Genomic DNA, 24364 nt, shown 5'->3' on the forward strand with positions numbered 1-24364 from the left:
TGTGTGTGTGTGTGTGTGTGTGTGTGTGTGTGTGTGAAAGCAAAAATCCTCTTTGGATTTCTTTCGGTTAGCAAAAACAAATACTAATGTAGGACTTTTGTAAAAGTGAAGTGGTGTAATGTATACTTTCAAAAAGTGACGGTATGATACCTATATGGTGGTTAAAAGCATGAATTCAGGAGCCAGGCTGTCTGGATTCAGATCCCGGTGCTACCACTTACCAGCTTTGGGACCTCCAGCAATCCCTTAACCTCTTGGGTCTCAGTTTCCTCCTCCATAAAATTTAGGCAATAGTTGTTCCCAGTTCACAGGGTTGTTGTAAGGCTTAAGTGAGTTAACATTCAAAGGGTTACATGAATTACTACTGAAAAGAACTTCGAATAGTGTCTGTCACAGCCTTATTTTCACTACAAAGTGAATGTTTTGTTTTGGATTTGAGGATGTCTGTGGACCCGACATTGACATTATGGCCAGTTTTACGTGCATCACATCTCCAGGCCTGGAAACCTCGCTTGGTTCTATGATTGACCCTGTTTCCAAGAAGGCCTGGGTTGGCTCTGGTCTGCACTTAGCTTCCCAGGATACCAGCTTGAGAAGAAAGAAGAAAGAGACCCTGATACCTTTCTCCTCCAGGCTTCTTCTGCAACATAAAGCAAGGCACTTCTGTTCTACTCTGAAGTCTAGCAACATGCATGCCCAGGGCCAAGGTGCAGTCAGAACCAACGACAGGGAGCACTGTCTGGTGCCTGGGCCAGACATGGGGAATTCCTCGGTGCTAATTCCTCAGGCCCTTGGCGGGCTCCATGTTTGTGCTGTAACTGGATACCACACTTACCTGTCCTTCATGGAGACCAGGCACAAAGCCAGGTGTGTAGAACGCAAGGAAAAGCCCTAATTGAGAAAGGTAGCAAAAGCAGAGAAATGAGCAGGTGGCAGGAAGAAGGATCATGGCAAATGGGAAAACAAAGACATGAGAAAAAAGTAGAAAAGCTGAAATAAGTACAAGGAAACTTTTTTTTTTTTTTTTTGGTCTTTCTATTTTTGACCAAGTGGAAAAAAAAAAAAAACAAACCCACCAAACAAAAGAATAAACCAAGCAACTGGAATCAGACTGAGCCAGTGAAGGGAGGGAACAGGCCGCAGTACAGCAAATATATGCTAATGACCTCATCCTTCCTCCTGTGCCCTGCAAGCATGGCTCCAGAGCCCATTTGTATGCTGGCCTCCTAATGATTTCACTTCACAGACTTCCTTCCACTTTTTTTTTCTTAACAAAGTCCATCACAACTCTGTTTTGGGAAGTAGAAATAGAATCTATCTTTAGGAAATTTAAATGCCAAAAAAAGCTCAGATAAGCATAATTGAGAAGTAAAGAATAGTTGGTGTGACCAGGACAAATATCAAATCACAAATATTTGAAATTCTTCCCCTTCTGGGCCCTAAGGAGAGAAGTGCCTTTGTTTGCTGAACTGGCTCACAGAGGACCTGGCCTTTGCCGTGTTGCGTAGGATGTTAGATGGGGAGGAGAAGCCAGAGGAGGGTCAAATATTTGTCAAGGGCCTACTATGTATCAGACATTCTGTTAGATGCTAGGAATTTAAGAGTGAACGAACAGGCCCCTCCCCTCATGAAGCTAACACTTTTTTTTTTTACTCTTAAAAAAATTGTAGTAAATTGCACATAACATAAAATTTACCAGCTTAACCATTTTTAAGAGCATAGTTCAGTAGTGTTAAGTATGTTTACACTGTTGTGCATCCAATGTCTAGAACTTTTCCATCTGACCAATCTGAAACCCTCTGCCCTTTAAAGAACTCTCTCCCCACTCCCCCCACCCTCCCAAGACCTGGACAACCACCATTTTTCTTTCTGTTTTTATGAACTTGATTATTCTAGGTACCTCGTGTAAGTGGAATCAAATAGTATCTGTGGGGTTTTTAAAAAAGATTTTATTTATTTACTTAAGGGAGCGAGAGAGGGAGGGGGAGCACAAGCAGGGAGAGCCGCAGAGGGAGAGGGAGAAGCAGACTCCCCACCCAGCAGGGATCCTGATGCGGTACTCGATCTCAGAATCCTGGAATCATGACCTGAGCTGAAGGTAGATGCTTAACCGACTGAGCCACCCAGGAACCCCCAGTATTTGTGTTTTTGTAAACACAAATGGCGTATTTCACTCACTGTGTCCTCAAAGTTCATCCATATTACACCCTATGTCAGAATTTTATTGCTTTTCCAGGCCTAGTAATATCCGATTGTATGCATATGCCACATTTTGTTTATCCAATCATCCGTTGATGGACACTTGTGGGTTACTTCCGCCTCTTGGCTACTGTGAACACAGGTTCACAAACATCTCTTTGAATGGACGCTCTTTTTGGAGCTTATCCCATCATATTTGGATTATTTATTTGCCCATCACTTGGCCTAACTAGATGGTTTGCTGCATAAGGACCTGCGTTATTTATCTTTGTATTCCAACTTCCTATACAGTGCTGGCACATAGTAGGAACTCAATAAATATTTGTTGGCAAAATAATTTATTTTTATACTTCTTAATCACTACTGCTGCAGCTGGCTGTTTTACATATTTTAATAAATAAGTTTTGCAATTTTAATGAATGCTATTTTGATTATATTTACATACTAAGCTAGTTTATATGGGGCGATTAGTATAAAAAATCTAAATCTCAATCAAAATCCACTTTCTAGATGAAATGCCATTGACAATTCCTTCTCATTCACTTTGCTTAAAATCAACTCTTGCTGCTCTTATTCTTCTCCTTCCGTTCCTTCCTTTTCAAGTCATAGCATTGCCTAGATATTAAGGACCTTATTAAGGGTCTCTTCAATTCATGAGATATCTGGTTGAATAAAGCTAGCGTGGGCCTAGGGTTTGGTTTGCTCAGCTCAAAAACTTTCATCTGAGGGTCATTTTAGATGAGGTACGGGATGGACAAGGCACAGCCCTACTTTGGAGGGACTCACAGTCTTGCGATTCTGTCTGGTTATTCTTGCCTGCAATTAAACAAGAAGCCTCAGTTTTCTCAGGTGTTGAAAGTAATATTTATCTCTGTTTCCCACACTCGGTTGACAAACACAGACATTATAGCATTCACAAAGCGTGAGGAGCTGAAGGACATTGTGAAAATTCCAAGTAGTATTATATTTGATGATAATTACTACATGTGGTTATCAGCAGGGACAGTTCTGTAATTCTTTACAAAATAGACATTTGGAATTGTGATTTCTGGTCAAGGAAACATTGTTGCACATGAAATTTGAGGGACTTGCTCAGCTCTAAACACAAAGCAACGGTCTTTAAAATATAAAAGAGATGGGGTGCCTGGGTGGCTCATTCGTTAAGCATCTGCCTTCAGCTCAGGTCATGATCCCAGGGTCCTGGGATTGAGCCCCGCATCGGGCTCCCTGCTCCGCTGGGAGCCTGCTTCTCCCTCTCCCACTCCTCTTGCTTGCGTTCTCGCTCTCGCTGGCTGTTTCTCTGTCAAATAAATAAATAAAATCTTTTTAAAAAATAATAAAAAAATATAAAAGAGAAAGATGGAAAGAAACAGTTGGACCAAAATGTTAAGTCTTCTAGGAACCAGGAATGCAAAGCAGCAGAATGAGACTGAAGACATGGGCCTGTTGGGGTCCAGGTCTGAGGCAGAGAATGCTGCAATGGGCCCTCTGCAGGGTTAGGGAGACTAAAAGTGAGGGAAGTGGGTGGGAACCAGAACCAGGTTCACTGTTTGGAAACTAGTAGTTTCAAAACAGGGGCTAGACTGAGAACCCCCACCCTCCCCCACACAAAGTGGCTTGTTACAGAGGCTAAAAAAAAGCTCACCACTGCCTAAAGATGGGCCTTACATGAGGGAATGATCAGGCAGGAAGGCAGGGAAGGACACATGACAGGAAACTGGGTCACAGGCCTCCATGACTGACTCCATGGCATCTCTATTATCACAGTAAGGGAAAAGAAAAGAAAAGCTCTCTTTAATTGGGTAATATGATTGTCTATAAAGAAAATCAAACAGACTATACTGAAAAAATACTAGAACTAAAAAGACAACTCAGCAAGGCTGCGGGGTATAAGATCAACAAACAAAACTCAATTGCAATCCTATATTTCAGTATTTATCACATATAATATTTAATAGAAAATAAAAGACACCATTTTTAACAGCAATAAGCAATGAATACCTAGGAATAAATATAACACAAATGTGGACTTTTATCTGTAAATAAAATGTTGATTTTATATATAAAATATTTTTATGGAAGAAATTAAGATTGAATAAGTGGAGACATATACCATATTCATGAATTGGAATATTCGTTAAAATGAATGAAGATGTCATTTCTTCTAAAGTTAATGTTTAATTTCAATGCAAACCCAGTTTTTAAAATCCCAACCTGGTTATGTAACATGGAACAATGATCATTTAATTCGTGTAGAATAGTAAAGGGTCAAAACTAATTATAGTAGATGGGAATGTCTTTGGCTGCAGGTGAAAGAATATGCAACTTAAAGTGGCTTAAACAATAGTAGGTTTATTATTTCACATCACAGGATGTCCATGATGTCTTCAGGATTGGTTAATTCAGCAGCACAATGACATCACTGTGACCTGGGACCTTTTCATCTGTCTGCCTCACCATTCTCAGTGTGCTAGGCTCCAGCTTGTCCTTTCAAGGTGGTAAGATGGTTGCCACTGTCTCACCATCATGTTTTCCTCCAATTCTGTACAAACATAGGAAGGGCAAGTCTTCTTCTTTTGTACCTTTTTTTTTTTTTAAAGATTTTATTTATTTATTTGACAGAGATCGAGACAGCCAGCGAGAGAGGGAACACAAGCAGGGGGAGTGGGAGAGGAAGAAGCAGGCTCATAGCAGAGGAGCCTGATGTGGGGCGCGATCCCATAACGCCAGGATCACGCCCTGAGCTGAAGGCAGGCGCTTAACCGCTGTGCCACCCAGGCGCCCCTCTTTTGTACCTTTTTAAATGAGAAGAAAACTTACCTATCCTATCCCATCTCCACCCTAACACAATTCCACATAGGTTTCATTGGTAACAGATGCAACACGTAGCTATGGTTAAACCAATCCCAATGGAACTCCGTTAATTACTATAATGGGCTTAAACTAAGCACTGTGGGGTAGGGTTCATGGACACCTGAAAACAATTTAGGTTCAGTTAGAAAACAGAAAGAGACAATATCCTTTGGACAGATAATCAACCACAATACCCAGGGCAATTTTAAAAAAGAGTAAGTCAGGGGGTTTGCCCTACCAAAAAGAAAAAAAAAATCAAAATTTAAAACCAGAGGTAGCATAACAAACCTGGAGAGAAAAAAATGAGTGTTAATAAATGTGTGTTGAAATACTTATATATGTATTTCCTATTTCACACCACAAGATTTTAAGTTGATTTCAAGACCTAAGTGTGAATAGTCAAATTTTATACCTCTAGGAAAAATATAAGAGATTGTCTTTACACCCTTGGGATAGGAAGAATTTATTAAATGCAACACAAGAGAATAAAATATCAAGGAAAAGATGAATAATTTTACTAGTTTAAAATAAAAATACATCATCAACAAAGTGAAAAGACAAGCTTAGGCTGAGAAAAGATATTTTTCCAGACATACAACAACCAAGGTATTCATATTCAAAAATTATGAAGAACTCCTGCAAAGCAATAAGAAAAAAACAACTAGAAGAAAAATTTACAAAGGCTATGAACAGGCAGTTCACAGAATAGAAACCCTAATGGCCAACAGATATACAAGAAGATGTTCAATCTCACTAGAAATGAAGGGAAAACAAAAGAAAATAATAAAAATTTACCATTTCATAACTATAAATAGGCAAACATTTTAAAATTTGAAAATACCAAAGATGTGGAGAAATAGGACTCTTAGAAAGCAAAATGGTGATGTATATATAAATCTTAAGACCCGGCAGTTGCTCTCATGTCTAGATTAGTGGTTTTCAACCAGAGGTGATTTTGCCCCCCAGAAAACATTCGGCAATGTTTGAAGACATTTCTGGTTGTCACACCTGTGTATTGGGGTTGCTACTGATACCTTCGGGGTAGAGGTGAGGGGTGCTGCTGAATATCCTACCCCACAACAAAGAATTACATAGTCCAAAATGGCAGTAATACCAAGGTTGAGAACCTCTGGCCTAGAAAAACTCTCACATGCTGTGCACCAGGAGACAGGTATTTAAATGTTAATTGCAGTATTGTTTAAATAGCAAACAATTGCAAACTCAAAGCAATCCACATGTCCATAATGCAGGAAAATGGATAAGTAACTTGGGTATTGCAAACCCAAGTTCCCAATATATATATTGGGAATAATATATAACAGGTGTAATGAATGAATTAGTTCTTCAGGTTGCAACATGAATAAACCTAAAAAGTAATGATGACTAAAAAAAGTATTGCAGAATGTTATGTACAGCGTGATATAGTATTCCTTTACAGTTTACAAACACAAAGCAATACTATATTGTTTATGAATATTTACATGTATACATAAAAGTATAAAAACGTGCATGGTAATGATTTATAGGAACTTCAAGATAGTGATTACTTTTGGGAAAAGAGGAAAGGAGGAAAAATAGAGAAATGAATGAGATCAGGAGTAGACAACAGGTTTCAACTCTACTTGTAAGACTTTTCACAACAAACAAACAAAAAACCCTAAAGCAAATAAATCAGACATTAGGATTTGTTGAGTATTTTATACATAGATGTTTGTTAAACTACTTTCTATATTTTTCTGTCTGAAATATTTATGATGAAAATATTTTAAAATATTTTAAGAGCTGCATCTGCAAGAATGAGTATTCTGTTTGTGTTTCAGGAGCATGGAGTTGGTGGAGGGAGTCAGTGTTTCTGGAAGAAACCGTGCCACTTTTTTTTTTTTTTTTAAGATTTTTATTTATTTATTTGACAGAGATAGAGACAGCCAGCGAGAGAGGGAACACAAGCAGGGGGAGTGGGAGAGGAAGCAGCAGGCTCATAGCAGAGGAGCCTGATGTGGGGCTCGATCCCATAGCGCCAGGATCACGCCCTGAGCCGAAGGCAGACGCTTAACCGCTGTGCCACCCAGGCGCCCCGAAACCGTGCCACTTCACAGGGAAATTAGAAAAGGAGAAAGTGAAAGAGAATAAAGGAGAGTTTATTCATTTAAAGACCCCTCTCTCAGGGATTCTTGGCAGGAGGAGTTTGCTTTCCCACTGCGCCAGTGATTGGTAGGCTATACCTCTGTCCATGGTCCTATTCCTCTGCTTCAAACAACCTTAGAAGAATTCAGAGGGAGGTTCAAATTTGCAATGTAGAAAGACATTGAAGTGTTCTAGATAGAGCTGAGAAGCTGAGAGAAGAGGAAATATTGTGGGTATAGCAGATCTTTTGAATATTTGAAAAGAAGTTCTGACTGTCTGCAGCAGATCCCACCAGCAGAAGGGGATCCTGCGGGACAGCTATTCTTTGTGATATTGATGAATAGCATCTGTCAGTGGAGTGAGCTCCACTTGAGCTGAGGCCTGCTTGGTAGGAATGACACTATCATCTCCCTAACACTTCATATTTTTAACGAAAGTCCTTCTCATTCCTAACGCTTTTCATCATTTTCCCCCAACACTCCTGTAAGACCAGTTGATACTCACCTTTGCTTTCACAGTGATGAAGAGAGACTAACAAAGCTTTCCAAAGACTTAGGTTCTTTCTATTAACCAATATTTTTACCTAAGCCACTGGGGATATATAAACAGTGAGAGTAACTCAACTGAGAAAGATATTTTATGGGCATCCCATAGTAATCGCCTATCTTTTAAAAAGAAACAACTTTTTTTTTTTTTTTTTTGAGATCCCAGGAGGTGTCTGGCACTGCACAATGTGGTATGAGCATGAGAGTGCAGAACATAATGTTTGGGAACATAATGTTCCTCCAGGGACTTAAAAATTAATGCAGATCCAAAACTGTTAGAAAAATGTTGGTTGTAATAAATTATGGGAAAACAAAGTGAAAGGTGTAGGGGCAAAAATCCCGACAATAGTGATGAACCAGGGGACATGAACACAGCATATGATGAGCCAATTAACCTCAGGAGAACACGGACTTCACAGTACGGACAGAATACAAGATACTTACCCCAAGAAGTCAATTTTGCAGACTCAGTTACTTGTCTACACACACAAAATCAATAGCTGTTTCTGTGGGCCACTGGCAAAAGAATTTTACTGTTCTTTCTACAGAGGGAGTCCAAACCATCCAGCATACAATGAAGTGTTTGAGGAAAAAAATATGTGGGTTGGCAAACTTTTAATCTACAAAAGTGGTGATCTAGTTTTGGGTGATAGCTCTAATGGAAAGAGGTGCAATTGGGTTTGTAGATGCTGATTTTTATCAGCAACCAGAAACTGTGCTAAAAGCTCAATTTGGCCTACTTTAGGTTCCCTGGGTAAGTTAGTGGGGGAATTTTCATTAGGTTATTTGTTATATGTCAGAAGAGGAAATAAAGCAATACACGAACACTGTGATATATAGGCGAGAAGCTATCTTAATAGAATAGTTCTCTAGTCTAGGATGTTTCCCTACCAAGGTGATTGAAAATACTTGGAAACGCAGGGGCCTAACTGGTCTTCAGACTAAGCTTCCTTCAGTGCCCCAGCCTTCCTGTTTTAACAACTTCAACCTTGCTAACCTACCAATACTAAGGGAGTTGGTTTCATTTATATACTGATGGTCAGCTTCTGATTTGGGCCATTGCAGCTTCATTCACTTTTATACTTTTTTTTTTAACATTTTCTTGTATCATAATAATACGAAAAGATAAAAGTGTCTAGAAATGTCTTTTCCATTGTGGAAATGAATCATTCAGACTGTCACTTCCACATGGATATCTAATAGGCATCTCAAACTGAACACGGCCAAAAGAGAACTTTCCTTTAACCTTCTTGTATCAAATAACACCAAGAGGCTTATACAGAGTTTTACTTTTCTCATAGACAAGATGTCTGGCAATAGATTATTTCTGGTGTTTGTTCAGCTGCTCAACTATACCATCAAGGAGCCATTGATGGCTTTCCTCTTTTTTTCTATATCACCATCCTTAGCATGTTGGCTTTTAATCATCATGTCTTTTGTTTTGTAGTCACAAGATGGCTGCTGTGACTCCAGGCACTGTGATGGTGCTCAAGATAGCCATATCTATCCCCAGAAGGCTTTTACTTAGGTGCATTAGCCAGAAATGAATCACCCCTGGCTGCAAAGGAGATGGGGAAATTGAGTAGCTAGCAAAAGAGAATGGGATTATTATGATTAAGTTATATCAATCATGATTCATCACTTGGAGCTGGACATACTGTCACCCTCAACCAAGTCAGGGCTCTGTTAGCAAGGGGGAAGAGAAGAACAGCTGTTGGAACTGACACAGTCTACCATACTTTTTATTCCCAGCCTACCTGTTTCACTAAATAGCATCACCATCTGCCCAGTGCCTAAGCCAATAATAGAGGAGAGAACTTTGATCTCTTTCTTTCTTTCTCTTATGTCTGCCATAATATACCACCAGAAAGTTCTGTTGACTCTACTTCCCACATATACCCTTAATCCACTCTATTCTCCCTGTCTTCGCCATTGCTATCCTCGTTCAAGTCTCCATTGTTTACCTGAATTACTGCAATTGCCTCCGAAAGAAACAGAAAAAAATCACTTCCTTGCTTAAAACCTCCCATTGGCTTCCCGTCTCACCTAAAATCCAAATTCCTTACTATGACGTTCTGTGCCTAAAAGATCTAGGTTCTGTCCACCTGTCCAACTTGATCCTGTTTCACTTTTCTGTTTGCCCCAGACTTCCAGCCATGCAGGCTTCTTTCTCTTCCTCAGACTCTAACTTGTTACCAGCTTGGGGACCTTCAAAACACCTGTTTTCTCCACCTAAAGTGCTATGCATTCTGATCTTTTCGTCCACCTTGTCATTTAGATCACTGTTCAAATGTCATCTCTTCAGAGAGGTCTTCGCTGGCCACCCACTCTAAAATGACAAACTGGTTGGTCATCCAACACTTCATTTTATTTTATTTCTCTGTATTGCACCTATCACTGTCTAACATTATCTTGTTTACCTCTTTATGTATCATGTTATGAAATGTAACTATTTTCCAACTCTTCCACACTAGACTATAAGCTCCTTGACAGCAGAGACCTTGGGCTTGTGTTCCCTGCACCTATATCAAGGCACATGGCAGGTTCTCATCAAATATTTCTGAGGGAATGAGTACATGAGAGGAAAGATTTTCTTGCGCGGAAGCTTTAGCAATAAAAGAACATCTGTAACCTATTATCAGCATCCTTAGAGTTGTCCTTCATAGAGCAAAATAACTTTGTTAGTTAAAGGATATAAAATGTGTTATGCTTTAAAGACATCACAATTAATAAGCAATACTAATTTCTTCCACACAGCCTCTTTCCTCCTGTGTCCTACTTTCCAAAGCTAAACACGCCACACGCACTCTTAGTCTTCGTGCTCTATCGGTGCTATTATCGATTGCCTTCTCCACTGACTTCTCTCCTTTGGCCCTCATGATATGATTACATTTTCTCACCATTTTCTGAAGTTCTGGGACAATTTAAAAGAAACATTTGGGCAATGTCCTCCTTTCCTCCATTTTTTTGGGGGGGGGCAGGATTTCAAGAAGGGGAAAACCAAAATGTCCTAGGAAGAAGAGAGAAATACTTAGCATCTGAAATTTTCTGCCTTTTTGTGAGATTTTCACATTTCTGTGTATGTTCTTCCTAAAGGCAAAAACCTTTGAACGCCCTTCACCAGAAAACCAGACTTTCATCAGGCTGTCCTTCAGGTAAAATGTTAAAATTGGAGAATATTCTGCCTTCATTCATCTCCCTCCATGAGCCTTTAAGTCCTTCCCACACCTTCTCCATCCCGAGACGACCCTCTGTAGGCCCAGGCTTCTGGAGCAGCAGCTGGCCAGGCCCACGGGCTCAGCCTGCATCCCAGACAGTCCGTGCATCTGGCAGGCATTGGCACATTGAAATTGTGCAACAGAAGCTTTGAGAAGTTCATCTCCACACTGGGGACACAGCATTCTGGTGATGGTGACCCAGCATACTCCAAAATGCCCTTATGTTTAGAAACATCCCCAAATACTACTCATAAATTATATGCAAAGAATCCCTGGACTTGCCAGTAGAAAATTGCAAAAGGATTCCCACCCTCAAAGGTCTTCTGTGAATATATTATAAACTAGAATAAACTGTTCCTCTGGACTTAACACAATCTCAGCCTCTAGCCGGTCTTCACCTGCCACCACTTCCCCCCACCCCCACCCCCCACCCCATGGCTAGCTTTCCACCTACACATTATCTCTTGGACAGTCACAGGCCATTCATAGGACATTCACGTTCACGGGAAACATAACTTGTCCCAAAATAGCCTTGGCAACATTACTAATCATACACCTGTAAAAAAATAAATGTGGGGATGGGCAGCCCCAAAATACATATATTAAAAAATAAACCATACACAAATATTTCTTTAAAAACAAAAAAAACAGGAATAAAATAAGTAATTAAATTATTTCATTCAGTACCGTTGGGAGTCTATTTCCAGTTCATATCTCAGGTTAACTGGGTAGTTCTATTTCCTTATGGTTATCAGGATTCTAAAGATAGCTTCCCAAGAATCCTATCTCCTGAACTTCAGTCAAATACTAATCTAGGTACTGCTTCAGTCACTAATCTAGCTACTGTGCCAAAGGGATTTTGCAGATGCAATTAAAGTCCCAAATCAGTTTACTTTAAGATACAGGGATTATCCAGATGGGCTTGGGTCAATCAGGTGAGCCCTTTAAAAGAATAGATTCCTCAGTTGGTAGCGGAAGAGGAAGTCAAAGAGATTCTGGATGTGAGAAAGATTTGAGGGTGATTGCTGGCTTTGAAGATAGAGCAGACCACGTGAGAAGGAATGTGTGTGGCCTCTAGGAACAGAGAATAGTTCTCGGCTGACAGCCAGAAAGAAAAGAGGCACTTCAGAGCTCCAGTCACAAGGAACTGGGTTCTGCCAGCAATCTGAATGAGATTGGAAGCAGATTCTTCCCCAGAGCCTCTAGATAAGAGTCTAGCCTGACTAATACCTTGATTTCTGCCTTGTGGCATCCCACACAGAGAACCCAGCCAAACCCACCCAGACCTCTGAACTACAGAAGCCTGAGCTAATAAATGAGATATAGTTCTAACCCCCTAAGTTAGTGGTAATTTGCTGCACAGCAGGAGAAAACTAATACATCCCTTTGGTTTTCACATCTCTAAATAAAGATAATAATGTCTGGTGATGTCCTAGAACCACTCAGAAAACAAATATTAGTAAGATTTAATTAATATGATTTAAGTTCAATCAGAAAAGAAATATGTTAAATTATTTTCAAGATGCTGTGATTTTGAAATTAATTATAACATGCTTTGAGGTTCAACCCAGGGTAATTAGACTTACTCCTAGTTCGGTCTGTTTTCTCATATTCATTGCAATGGCAGGACAGGGCTAACTTTAGAAGCCATCTCCGATAAGTTTAGAATGTGGAATTGTTGCTTCAGGGGACCATGATTTAATCTGCAGTTTCTTCATTTCACAAAACAATGTCGGCATTTTATAGATATTTTACTGGATACCACATCTACAGGTCAAATAGAGGGATTTTTTTTTTCTTAGCCATATTTCCCTCTCTGAAAAACTTGACCTTTACTTTGGCAAATTTGTTGAAATTCATCAAGCTGTATTCTGACATTGAGAAAATTATGGGAGAAGAAGCATAAAATGATCGTACCTGTTTTAATAAAATGGATCACTGAGATAAGAGAAAACCAAAAAGTGGGGCAAGAACATTCTGACCACATAATCATTCCCTGGGTAAACAGAGACGTGAATGGTGCTGAGCCTGCTAACCCAGATTTCTCCTCTTCAGAACGATGGGTAGCCATGGAGTTCTCTGTTGAGCACAACCCCAAGACCAGATGTAGTTTAAAGAGAGTGATCCGGGAAAGATAGGAGGAAGGAAGTAAAGTAAGTGAGAGGTTGTATACAAGGTGACGGCATTCCAATTTAGGGAGTAGACTCTATATACAGAATGAGACATACAGCTTGGTAGTTAAAAGCTATATGACTGGAGGCAAGTTACTTAAATTCCCTGAGCCTTGGTTTCCCATGTCTAAGTAAGGATAGTTTTCAATGTTCTCATCACAGGGCCTAGGACATGGAGTCCTCAATAAACGATGGCCACATCAGGATCATGCAATGTCATCCTTCCGCCCTTGTCCAAGAATCCTGGATAATCATCGCTATTCTAATGGATGCTAATAGCCCCGCTGGCTGGTCCAGAGTATCTTGTTCAAAGCAAAAGGCCTGATGTCCAGGCCAGAAGTCTAGTGCAAACACTCCCTTAGGGAAGGGAGAGACAGAGAGAGTGGGTCTGGCTATGGAAACCTTGTTCCTCAGGCAAGGGCCGGGTACTTAATAGATCCACAGAAGGAAGGACCTGTAGGCAAATATTCACAAATAAAAATCTCTTTCTAAAACAATCCAATTTTCTGGCCCAATCAGTAGACAATAACTTGGCCATTGAAAATCATATTTTTCCAACATGGTCCATTTTCTTGGCTTTCCTAAGTCATTAATTATGACCATGTTTTCCCAAATGTGGAAATTCCCCTTGCGCAGATGCGTCTGCTGGCCAACACTCCTTTCCTGAGAAGTCTCCACAGCACAAAAATATTTTTGTTTTCCCCAATTGCCCACAGGGAAAATTTCCTCACTCTTTATTTCCCTCCTCCCTTAAAGCCCTCTGGCAATTTCCAGGAATCTGAGTAAACCAGAATCACTTAGCTCACTGGAGAGCCTTTTGGATGTTCTACTTCTAACATGGCAAAAGAGAATCCTGAACTTTAAATTTAACGTTATTAAGCCAAACTTCAGAGTTCCTTTTAATAACCAAAGGCAATGCCACTGAACTCAAAATGCCTCCCACTCTTGTCTGAGAATATGGCTCTGGGATTTGGGAGCTTAAATTATAAACAGAGGTGGCCAAAGCGATCAAATGCCATTATGTGAAATACGCTTCAGACACATTAAAGCCCTATACAAATGTAGGCCTTTGGCCAAGTGGATATACAATCCGAATAGGGAGTGATAATTCAAATCGTAAAAATCTGTTAGAATTTACTCTGGTTACCTGACTCATCTTCCGGGTTTACAAAATGCTCTGCGCAGGGCTGACAATAATATAGGTACTTTCTCCAGAGATATTTTGTTCTTTCCAGAGCGTTCAGGGAGAAGCATTCCTGTGACAGAAACTATACCGAGCTGGTGGGGAGGGGGTGATACAGTGATGAATCAGATCGGGTCTCTGCCTTCAAAGTCTTGATACTCTAGTAAAGAAGGTGTGTTGTGCATAGTCTCAGTGGTTCTCAGCCAGGGGCAATTTTGCTTCCATCACCCCAACTCAGGGACACGTGGCAATATCTGGAGGCATTTCCAATGATCAGAACTAGAAGTGGGGGGGCGCCTGGGTGGCACAGCGGTTAAGCGCCTGTCTTCGGCTCAGGGCGTGATCCCGGCATTGTGGGATTGAGCCCCACATCAGGCTCCTCTGCTGGGAGCCTGCTTCTTCCTCTCCCACTCGCCCTGCTTGTGTTCCCTCTCTCGCTGGCTGTCTCTATCTCTGTCAAATAAATAAATAAAATCTTAAAAAAAAAAAAAGAACTAGAAGTGGGGGTGCTACTGGCATCTAATGGAAAGAAGCAAAGGATGCCTTCTCAACATTCTACAATGCACAGGGCAGCCCCCCACAACAGAGAATTACCTGGTCTGAAATGTTATCAGTGCCAAGGTTGAGAAACCCTTAACTAGTGACAGTACCTAGAACAAAGGGCTTGTTGGTTGATTGATTGATTCGCTGGTGTTGGTGCTCATGGTAAATGACCTTCATCCCAGTCATTTTGAATTTGCACCTGTGCCTAACCCATTATAACTGTCAGAAATCTTTTGAATAAATGAGTACATTTAGACAGGTATTAAACAAAGCATGAGATAAAGTGTCACTAGGCAAAATAAGTGATAATTTAGAATGAATTGTTAACTCAAGAGGACAAAAATTTTCTAGCTTGATGCCAAGCATATAGTTACTGCTCAGTGAGTGTGAATTGAGCATATTTAGATAACCTTGCCACACTCATTTGCTTAAAGCTTATGGTGCACGATACTGAAGGATCTTATCTTTAAAGCAGCCTTGGCAGTAGCCTTGCTTCTTGGAAATACTTTACTATAGACTGCTTGAGCGGCGTATTGTACCCTAAAGGGATAAAACTATGAATTTTTAATAATATTATAGCATTCAAAATTGTCACTAATTCAAATTTGTCCTGTCTCTAATATGCCTAATTAGTGAATGTTAAGGAAGTGTGACGTTTCAAACATCAAATAACTAAGGTGCCCACTTAATGAATTTAGGGAAGGAGGAAGAAGTATTTTGTAAAAGACAAAAGATTTATACGATCTGAAGAGAAACCAGGGTATGGAAGAAGTATTTTGAAGCATGGCCTTAACTTCTTTACACAGAAATGTGGGTTCTGCTGCTCATATATAACAAAAGTAAAAACAAGTAGCAGAGGCATGGGCTTTGCAAAACTGTTGCTTGATATGCATAAGATGCCAACAATAAGGGAATGGTTAAGTGCCACTCCCAATTAAGGATCAAGTAAAATGAAACTATATCTTTAAATTAGAATATGTCCATAGAAAAATAAGATTTAATTTTCTAACTTATTTACACTTTTTTTTCCCAGAAAAATGATCAGGTGATCTAATGTTCTAGTGTTTATAAGATAAACAGAGCTATTATTGCACAGAAAATCTGTACTTTTGATTAAGCAATTACCTTCAATTGTGATTATGTGGGTTACCAAGGAAATATTGGCTTTCTTCTTCCACCTATTCGACCTGCATCTTCTCAATGTAAATTGGTGAGTAAGTCAGGAAATGGCATCTAATTTTGTATTAACATTAGTCAAATGTAAGTAGGAGGAGAGAGCTACCATTAAAATTTTAAATAGAAATAACAGGGATAATCTGTCATTTGGGTAATCAGTATCAATGTTCCCTGAATTTAACATGGAGATAATGGAGACCACTATGTCTTTGATTTTTGCAACATAAAAGGAGCAAAATTTCCTTCAAGTTTGAAAATTCCCAGTTAGGTCTTTTTCCCCAAAAGTGACTTTAATGAGGTATGTTTAGGGGTGGGGGAGGAGGAATGTAACTCTATACTTTGCATAAAGAAACAAATAAAAATTATTTCACCTCTGCAAGAGAAGGAATCTTATGGGGGTAAGTTTACTAATGGATGAATAAGTTTAAAAGTGACACATTTTTTAAAACCATCAAATGCTAGAAAATTAAAAGAATAAATTTTGGCTCAGGGGGATATTTAGTATGCTCAGAAAAAGAAGCATCACCGGTGAAAATAGATCTTAATCTGACATATAATAACTGACATAGCACTGGCCCTGGCCAATCAAAATAGATGTCCAATTAAGCAGAATGGACAGTTGGCCATAAACAACTGGAATGGCCAAACTAATATGTACCAGCTAAATATCAACCCTGTGTATTTGATATGGCCATGAGACTCAGTATAACATTGATTTGTAAACTGGAAAATAATATGGACATGTTATCTTATTGTAATGTATCTCCCATGCAGCTGAATCAAGAGTCAGATTATGGATATATAGACAAAAATATCTGCTAATTTCTACTGAGCTCACCTTCTTACAATTGCTTATGGACTGAGGATTCTTCCTTCCCTTCACTTCTTTTCACTTCCTTTCATCACTTTTCATTATTATAAAAGGTTGGTTTGGGGTCTCTTTGGACCATCATCGATAAGACCACCCTTCGTTGCCTGAGTGCAAATCTCTTTAAAACTCTACACTATCTCTTATTTCCATGTCTGGAATGATATTCCCATGAAATCTGTGAAGGTTATTTTTAGGTGGCGGATGGGTAATAGATGTGTACATAGAGCACAAACAGCATTACTCCACAATGCAAAAAAAAAAAAAAGTTTTCCTAATCTGCTACCCTTTAAAAAATCAACTATTCTTAAATTTCTGTTACTGACCCAGGATCCCCCAGTCTCAAGCAAATATAACCCTTTTGGATCTGCGAGAAATGTGGGGAGGGTATTTTTTATTTTCTTCCTTACATTCTTTTGTGCTGTTTGAATTTTTTTCAATAGTTTTTTTTTTTACAATTCATTAAAATATTAATAATCATTTTAAGTCTCTCTATTCTATTTATTTGGCCAAAATTGTAGTTCACAATCTTCTATCCTGTTAGCTAATTAATTTTCTGAATTTGCTTCTCCAAACTCAATACAACTTTCATTTTTTTAGGACCAAATTGTTAATTAATTGATTTTCAAAGTTTTTATTTTAATTCCAGCTGGTTAACGTATAGTGTTAAATTAGTTTCAGGTGCACAATGTAGTGATTCAGCACATCCACACATCACCTGGTGCGCATCAGGACAAGTGCCCTCCATCCCCAGCACCTATTTCACCCACCCCCTCATTCACCTCCCTTCTGGTAACCCTCAGTTTGTTCTCTATAGTTAAGAGTTTGTTTCTTGATTTCTGTCTCTCCCTCTCTCTCTCTCTCTGTCTCTCTTCTCTTTTCCCTTTGCCCATTTGTTTTGTTTCTTAAATTCCACACATGAATGAAATTATACGGTATTTGTCTTTCTCTGACTTATTTCACTTAGCATAATACCCTCTAACTCCAACCACGTTGTTACAAATGGTGAAATTTCATTCCTTTTATGGCTAAATAATATTCAGCCATATATATATATATATACACACACACACATACACACCTCATCTTCTTGGACATTGGGCTGCTTCCATATCTCGGCTATTGTAAATAATGCTGCTATAAACAGGGGGTGGAGAGGGCATGTATCCCTTTGAATTAGTGTTTTTGTATTCTTTGGGTAAATACCACTTTCATTTTAAACTCACCTTGAAAGAATCTCCCATAGAGCCAACGTGAAAAGGCAGGATATCAACCTGTTTCCGCAGGGCACACTATCTTTGAGAGATTTTCTTTTGTTATTTTTGTTCTTTCTGTTGTCACATCTAGTTGTTTCATAATACTGCTAAACTCTTCAATTTCCTTTGAAAGGAATACTGCCATATGTATAATTTAGGTAACTTGGGAACACATTGCTCAGTGGAGATGGTATTTGTGAATGTTGGAAAGATCCCTGGATAAAATAATCTCAGAAATTTTCCTTTGTTGTACAGGTGTCAGAGTGACAAAGAGGGATGGATTCGGGAGAGACTTAGGAAATACCGTGGAATTGAGGCTTACAAGTTCTTGATACAATTTTCCTTTTTAGGGTCTGATTCTCATGGTGTGATGGACACTATGGACTAATAAAAATTCCAAAATGTCTTTAAGTCAAATGGTTCAGCCTCTTCACATATCTCATGGATTCTAAAGGATTATATTTACTTGAGACTGGGAGGGGGGGTCCTGGATCAGTAACAGAAATTCAAAAATAGTTGATTTTTTAAAGGGTAACAGATTAGGAATAACTTTTTTTCCCCACTGTGGTGTAATGCTGTTTGTGCTCTATCTACCCATCTATCAGTATATAAGAGAAAAAAAGTAGGACATTTTTTGTCATTGGAAAATTTCTTTTTTTTTTTTTTTTAAGATTTTATTCATTTACTTGACAGAGACAGCCAGCGAGAGAGGGAACACAAGCAGGGGGAGTGGGAGAGGAAGAAGCAGGCTCCCAGCAGAGGAGCCTGATGTGGGGCTCGATCCCAGAACGCCGGGATCACGCCCTGAGCTGAAGGCAGATGCTTAACGACTGCACCACCCAGGCGCCCCTAGAAAATTTCAAGGTCAAACTGGATGACTATCAGGTATGCTTTAGAAAAGACAGTAAAAGAAAACTTGACTAATGTGACCTCTCAAGTTCCTTTCACCTTTAAATTCTGTGCTCTGAAGTTTACCTTCTAATTTGATGGTGGTAATGCTCCATATCAGAAGAATAGGTGTGTTTTCTGGCCACCTTGCTCACTTTGCCTTGAACCCACAGCTTCTGTGAGGAAATGGAATGGGTGGGAGAGTATTGCTAGGAGAGCTGGAGCTGTCCAGCAGTGGAAGGAATTGCCCACACTCTAGGTCCCAACCAATGAGACTTACAGCAGGTTGGAGCAGCGCGTTGGGTAGGCCATTCTTGACCACGAAAGGGGCATGTGTGCATGCCTGTATGCAGAAGTACCGTATATGCTTACTCATCCCCATCCCAAGGAGATCTTTCCTGCTTTCTATATTGCTTTTCATTTTAAATGGGGTCAATGGTCTTTTGAATTGTGTAGGAAAAAAAGAAAGTACAAGGGATAGGTAGAAAAAGAGTTGAAGACGATAGAAGGCAAAAATAGGACTATTACATTGTACCAGCAGATGTTCAGTTTAATTTCAAGCTATTTAGCCAAACACACACACACACACACACACACACACATTAGGTAAACATGCTCTATCAGTAGATGGGTTCAGATCTATAGCAGCTTCATTATTTGTATTTTGTAATCAGTAATGCAGTTATTGTAGTACACCATTTGGAAAAAAAAAAGAATGTGTCAAGCATTAGCTTACAAAGGCTTCCCAGAATATATAGCTAAGAAAATTAAAAATAAAGTTAATCTGTCCTTAAAACATTGCTCAGTCTTTCCCTTATCAGGTGGCAGATGGATTCACTTTGATGTTTGCCCACTTGATTGAGGTGCTGAGGAATGATGCAAAAATCTTTAAGCATGTTCATAATTTTTTTTTAATAAATGGTGGATACCAAGCCCTTACTTCCTTATATTTTCATCTGAAAGGAAGGATCAGTGTTTCCACAGATCTCCTAGATTTGAGAAGAAAGAACTTTGGGGAAACATCTCATCCAGCTCCCATACACTGGGTGATTACATAGTAACCCAATTTTATAGGCGAAACAACTGAATGTGTTGAATTGCTCTGTTAAGTCTTTTTTTTTTTTTTTAACAAATTTTAACTTTATACAATAATACATATTCATTGTAGAAAGTTTGAGAATATAAAAATACACACATAAAGAAAATAAAAATCATCCTGGAGTAACTATTATTTACATTGTGGTGTATCACCTCCTAAGTACATACGTATCGTCACATATGGATTTCATGCTCGATGCTCTTTGAGGGGAAAAGAGAAGGCAAAATGGAAGAGCTGTTAGTCCATCTGATCCAAACCTGGAATCAATGTCTACGTATTTTTAACCATCTTCTTTAATGCGTCTCTACCCTTGGGCTTAATCTGACCATAGATTATAAACTAGGTGCCAAGTTCCCTATTTAGAAAATAGCACTAGGGTTGTAGTCAATTCCTCACCTTTCTTTTCCCGAATACAGACCCAAGAAATCGTAAAGGAAATATGATACTGCAAACATGGCTTTATTTTTGTGAGGTAACACTGGAGGTCCCCGTGTTGACAGCTGCAAAGGCAGTCACGTGCTTAACAGAGCAAAGAGCCCTACAAAGGAAGAAGTTAACTTTAGCTTTGAAAATCCTTTTATCCTCCATGATTTTGATGGCTTTAAATTTGTCACCTGAATGCGATATTAACATAATCGTCTGCATTGCAGCTAATGAATGCACCTGCTTCTAAGACTTTATTTTAGCAGTTTTAATGAGCTCTTCAAAAGAGTTTGCCTGGACTTACTGCACTGCTAGAGAAATAGCAGCTGTAAGCAACTAACAACACATTCAGTATTTGAATCAAGCTCTGTGAAGTTGTTAAACTCGAGAAGGAGTGTCTATCCATCTGTCTGTGATAAGGGGAATGAAGCTGAGATGTAGCTGTGATATTTGGAGAAAGCACTAGAGTAAGTGACTGGGCTGGCCAGAGGAGGATTTTCCCTGCTTGGCCATAATATATGGATCTCAGGAAGTTCCTTTAAGCGCTCTATATCCCATTCTCTCATCTTTATAATAATGGTACCTATCTTATAAGCTTTTCATAAAGATGAAATGCCTCACCTGTTGAAAGTGCTCAATTATGCTTAATTTTAGGTTTATTACTAAATAGATGTGATTGTAAGTCAATCAAATTCTATTTGATTGGCTATAGGTTGTAAGACGGTTCTCAGATGGATAACTGCTCATTGAGACCTATAGTAAGAAGAACCCAAAACTGATCTCTTGTGTTTAAAGTATGAGGAAGTTTATTTCAATGCCAAATTATGCCTTAACCCCCCAGTGAAGATTTTTGAAAGAAAAGATGTCAACCAATCTCTAGAAGTCCAAATTCCTTAATAATCCAAATGTAAGCCATTTACAATTTCTAAATATTATGTAGATGCTAGGATACTAGAATGGTTAATTACTTTTAATATATATTTTAATACTTGTATTATCAAATTCATTCAATGCTTATTATACTCTGATTTCAGCATCACATTTTCATGCTGGGAATCTCCCTCCTCCTTTTTTCCCATATGTTCCCCTGTATACTTTAATTCAAAACGTAGTAATAACCCATTCAACGTTCAATTGAATGGAAAACAAAAAATAGGACAAATGTTGCTTTAAAGATACACATAACAGATACGTTACAGATCAATTGGAGGTAGCACTAGGAATAAAGATGCCACCGATTTTTATCTCTCTTCCACTCTCTATCAGTAAAATAGGTAGCAGAGAGGTGAGCTAGCTGTTAAGAAAATGGAAATTTTTCCTATTTCTATTTTATTTCAGTAAACGTGAACCAATTATTCTGGCTGAGATGGAAGTAATTTATTTCCCAGATTCCTTTTCCCCTTTACACCACTCTGGTCAACAGTCTTCCTTCAATAATTGGAGCTAGTCCACTGGTGTTTCACCCCACATGCCACAACGCTAGGGAATCACTGAGGCAACGGGACCAGCATAGGAATCCTCACCACCTTGTTTGTTATAGGGGTTTCTCTGGAAAGGCGTTGCATTCTAGAAACCACCAACTCCAGCCTGTGAGTAGGCAGCCTTCTGGTAACTGTTTGCATCCCGACATTTCAAAAGATCCATTTTATTCAGACTTGCATGAAGCATCTTTCCAGAAGGCATTCAGTTCTACTCTTAGACCTTAGCTTTGTAACCTAAGAAAACGACCCCAAGGGAGCTCACCTCTGGCTGCCCTTTGGCTGTGTTTTGCTGTGGAAGGCAAGCTGACCTCGGAGTGATGAGGTTTGTTTATGGTCTGGTTACTCACAGTGTGGTCCTCAGAAGGGCAGCATCAGCATCACCTGGGAGCCTGTTAGAAACACAGAGTCTCAGGCCCCACCCCAGAGCTACCAAATCAGAATCTGCATCTTAACAAGATTCCCAGGTTTATATGCATGTTTACGTTTAAGAAGCCGTGGTCTAAGGAATTTGCCTGAGATTCTTTTTGCAGCTATAGAACTCACCATCTCCTGTTCCAAAGTTGTATCCATCCACTTTCCACTTCCAGTCTCTACACAGATTTCTCTGTAGTGCTCCAGAGCAAACTGTCTCTATTTTGGATGAGTTCCCAACCCGTGGGGCTTGTACTGATCTGCATTTCTATGGTTCGGGTGGTCAAATGTGTATATAGCCCAGCCTACAACTAGCCAACCATACCCATTCTCCTGCAAGTCATCTTGCCCTCCTTATTCCCACAGCTGGAGTGTTACCATGTTCATAAATTATTGTTAAAGAAGGAAATTACCAAAAGAAAAAAAAATAGTCTCCATAAACCTGCATAGTTTAGAGCTAAAGAATATGTTAAAATTTTCCATCGTGGAAATTTCCCAGCTACTGGGCTCTTTAGATTTTTTTTTTTTTTTTTCAGAGCTGCAAGCAAAGAATGGAAATTTCCAATTGCAGCATCAAGGGCTGCTGTTCTGCTGACTGTCTTGCTCAGCCAGGGTCATCTGCTTCTCTAAGACATCAAGGAATGCCAAGGTAGGTCTGAGAGAACGCACACACTTCCTCTGCAGGAAGGAAGGAATGTCTTTGTGCTGCCTCCAAGCTGTGATAAGGAGAGGGGCGGGAGAGGTGACATGCCCGGCTCCATCCACCTGAGTGTGAATTTCGTTGATCGTTACCACCTATCAGCAGCTTATCGCATCTGACATCTTTCCAATGACAGCTGGCTGGCAGGTCTTTTGTTTTTTTAAGAAATCCCTAAGGTGGGTGGGAGATGCAAAGAGAGGAAAAAACCCAACATTTATCGAGGTCTGCCCTCCTAAGTACTCTGCCAGCTAGTTTATATATGTTATATCATTTAACCTTAATGGGATCCGCCCAAGGTTAACTTCTGATTTCCTGAATCCAAATTTTGGAAGCTTCATTTGTTCTTCTTGAGACAGCTCTACTTCCCCCAAACCCTCCCCAAAACGAGTCATCTGAAAACATCCTGAAGGGCTCCTCTCCACCTCTTTGATAATAACACTCCAGTTCCTTTTCCCTCTATCTAAATTGACATGCATTTCCATTCACAGCTGATCTCGATGTCTGAGTTAACAGCCATCCAATAGTTCCTTAAATCCCGGTTCTGTTCCTCCCCGTGTCCTGCTGCCGCTACCACAGAAGTCTGATGGTGGCAATTCCATGCAAGACCACGTGTAAAGCCTTCGGCTTCTTGAGAACAAGGCCAAACATCCTGACTGGCTCTAGGCCAGGAAGAATGTTCTCAAACCTAGGTTGTGTGGCTTGTCTGGGTGGCTTGTTTGGCAATTTTGATTTTGTCTTTAGTCATTTGCTTGTTTTGATTTTTAGGGGATTCTGAATGACAGTAAGGAGCAAGAGCTACCTAGGTTTGCTCTCTTCTTACTGACAACCCATGGTACCAGGAAAATAACAGTTAAGGAGGATTTCTGACATCCACTGTTGCTACTTATGCTTATGATTTATTGAGGCAAGTTTGGTAGTAATGAAGATAGTCCAGCAATTAAAAAAAAAAAAGTGTCACATGGTTAGTGAGTTTTAAAAAAAAGAATACTTATTCCCTACCTGTATTTTTGATCACACTGGTATCCATAGATAGCAATGTCGTCTTTGAATACAGTGACCAATTTTAATGCCAACCTAAAGCAGAAGTGGACTGCAATGGGAACGGTCAGCTGGAATATTGTAGGTCTGTTTCAGGTTTAGTCTCAAAAGCTAATGTTTAGTTTAGTTATTGGCTACTTCTCTAATAATGATTTTGCTTACTCCGTTAATCCATTAAAATGGAGTCT

General features: G+C 39.5%; 1 protein-coding gene across 5 annotated transcripts in view; it reads right to left on the reverse strand.

Moving 5' to 3' along the window:
• The window catches only part of MKLN1 (muskelin 1), a 334164-nt gene that overhangs the window by 240593 nt on the left and 69207 nt on the right, over positions 1-24364 (reverse strand). For 2 of the 5 annotated variants that reach the window (XM_040643988.1, XM_040643987.1), the window contains one exon: positions 22290-22416. The exons of the other annotated variants lie outside the window; for them this stretch is intronic. The gene's annotated coding sequence lies outside the window, so the exon portion shown is untranslated. The remainder of the gene's footprint in view (positions 1-22289; positions 22417-24364) is intronic. 5 annotated transcript variants of the gene reach the window in all.

This window comes from Ursus maritimus, unplaced genomic scaffold (genome assembly GCF_017311325.1).
Source record: "Ursus maritimus isolate PB19 unplaced genomic scaffold, ASM1731132v1 scaffold_3, whole genome shotgun sequence".
Lineage (NCBI taxonomy): Eukaryota > Metazoa > Chordata > Mammalia > Carnivora > Ursidae > Ursus > Ursus maritimus.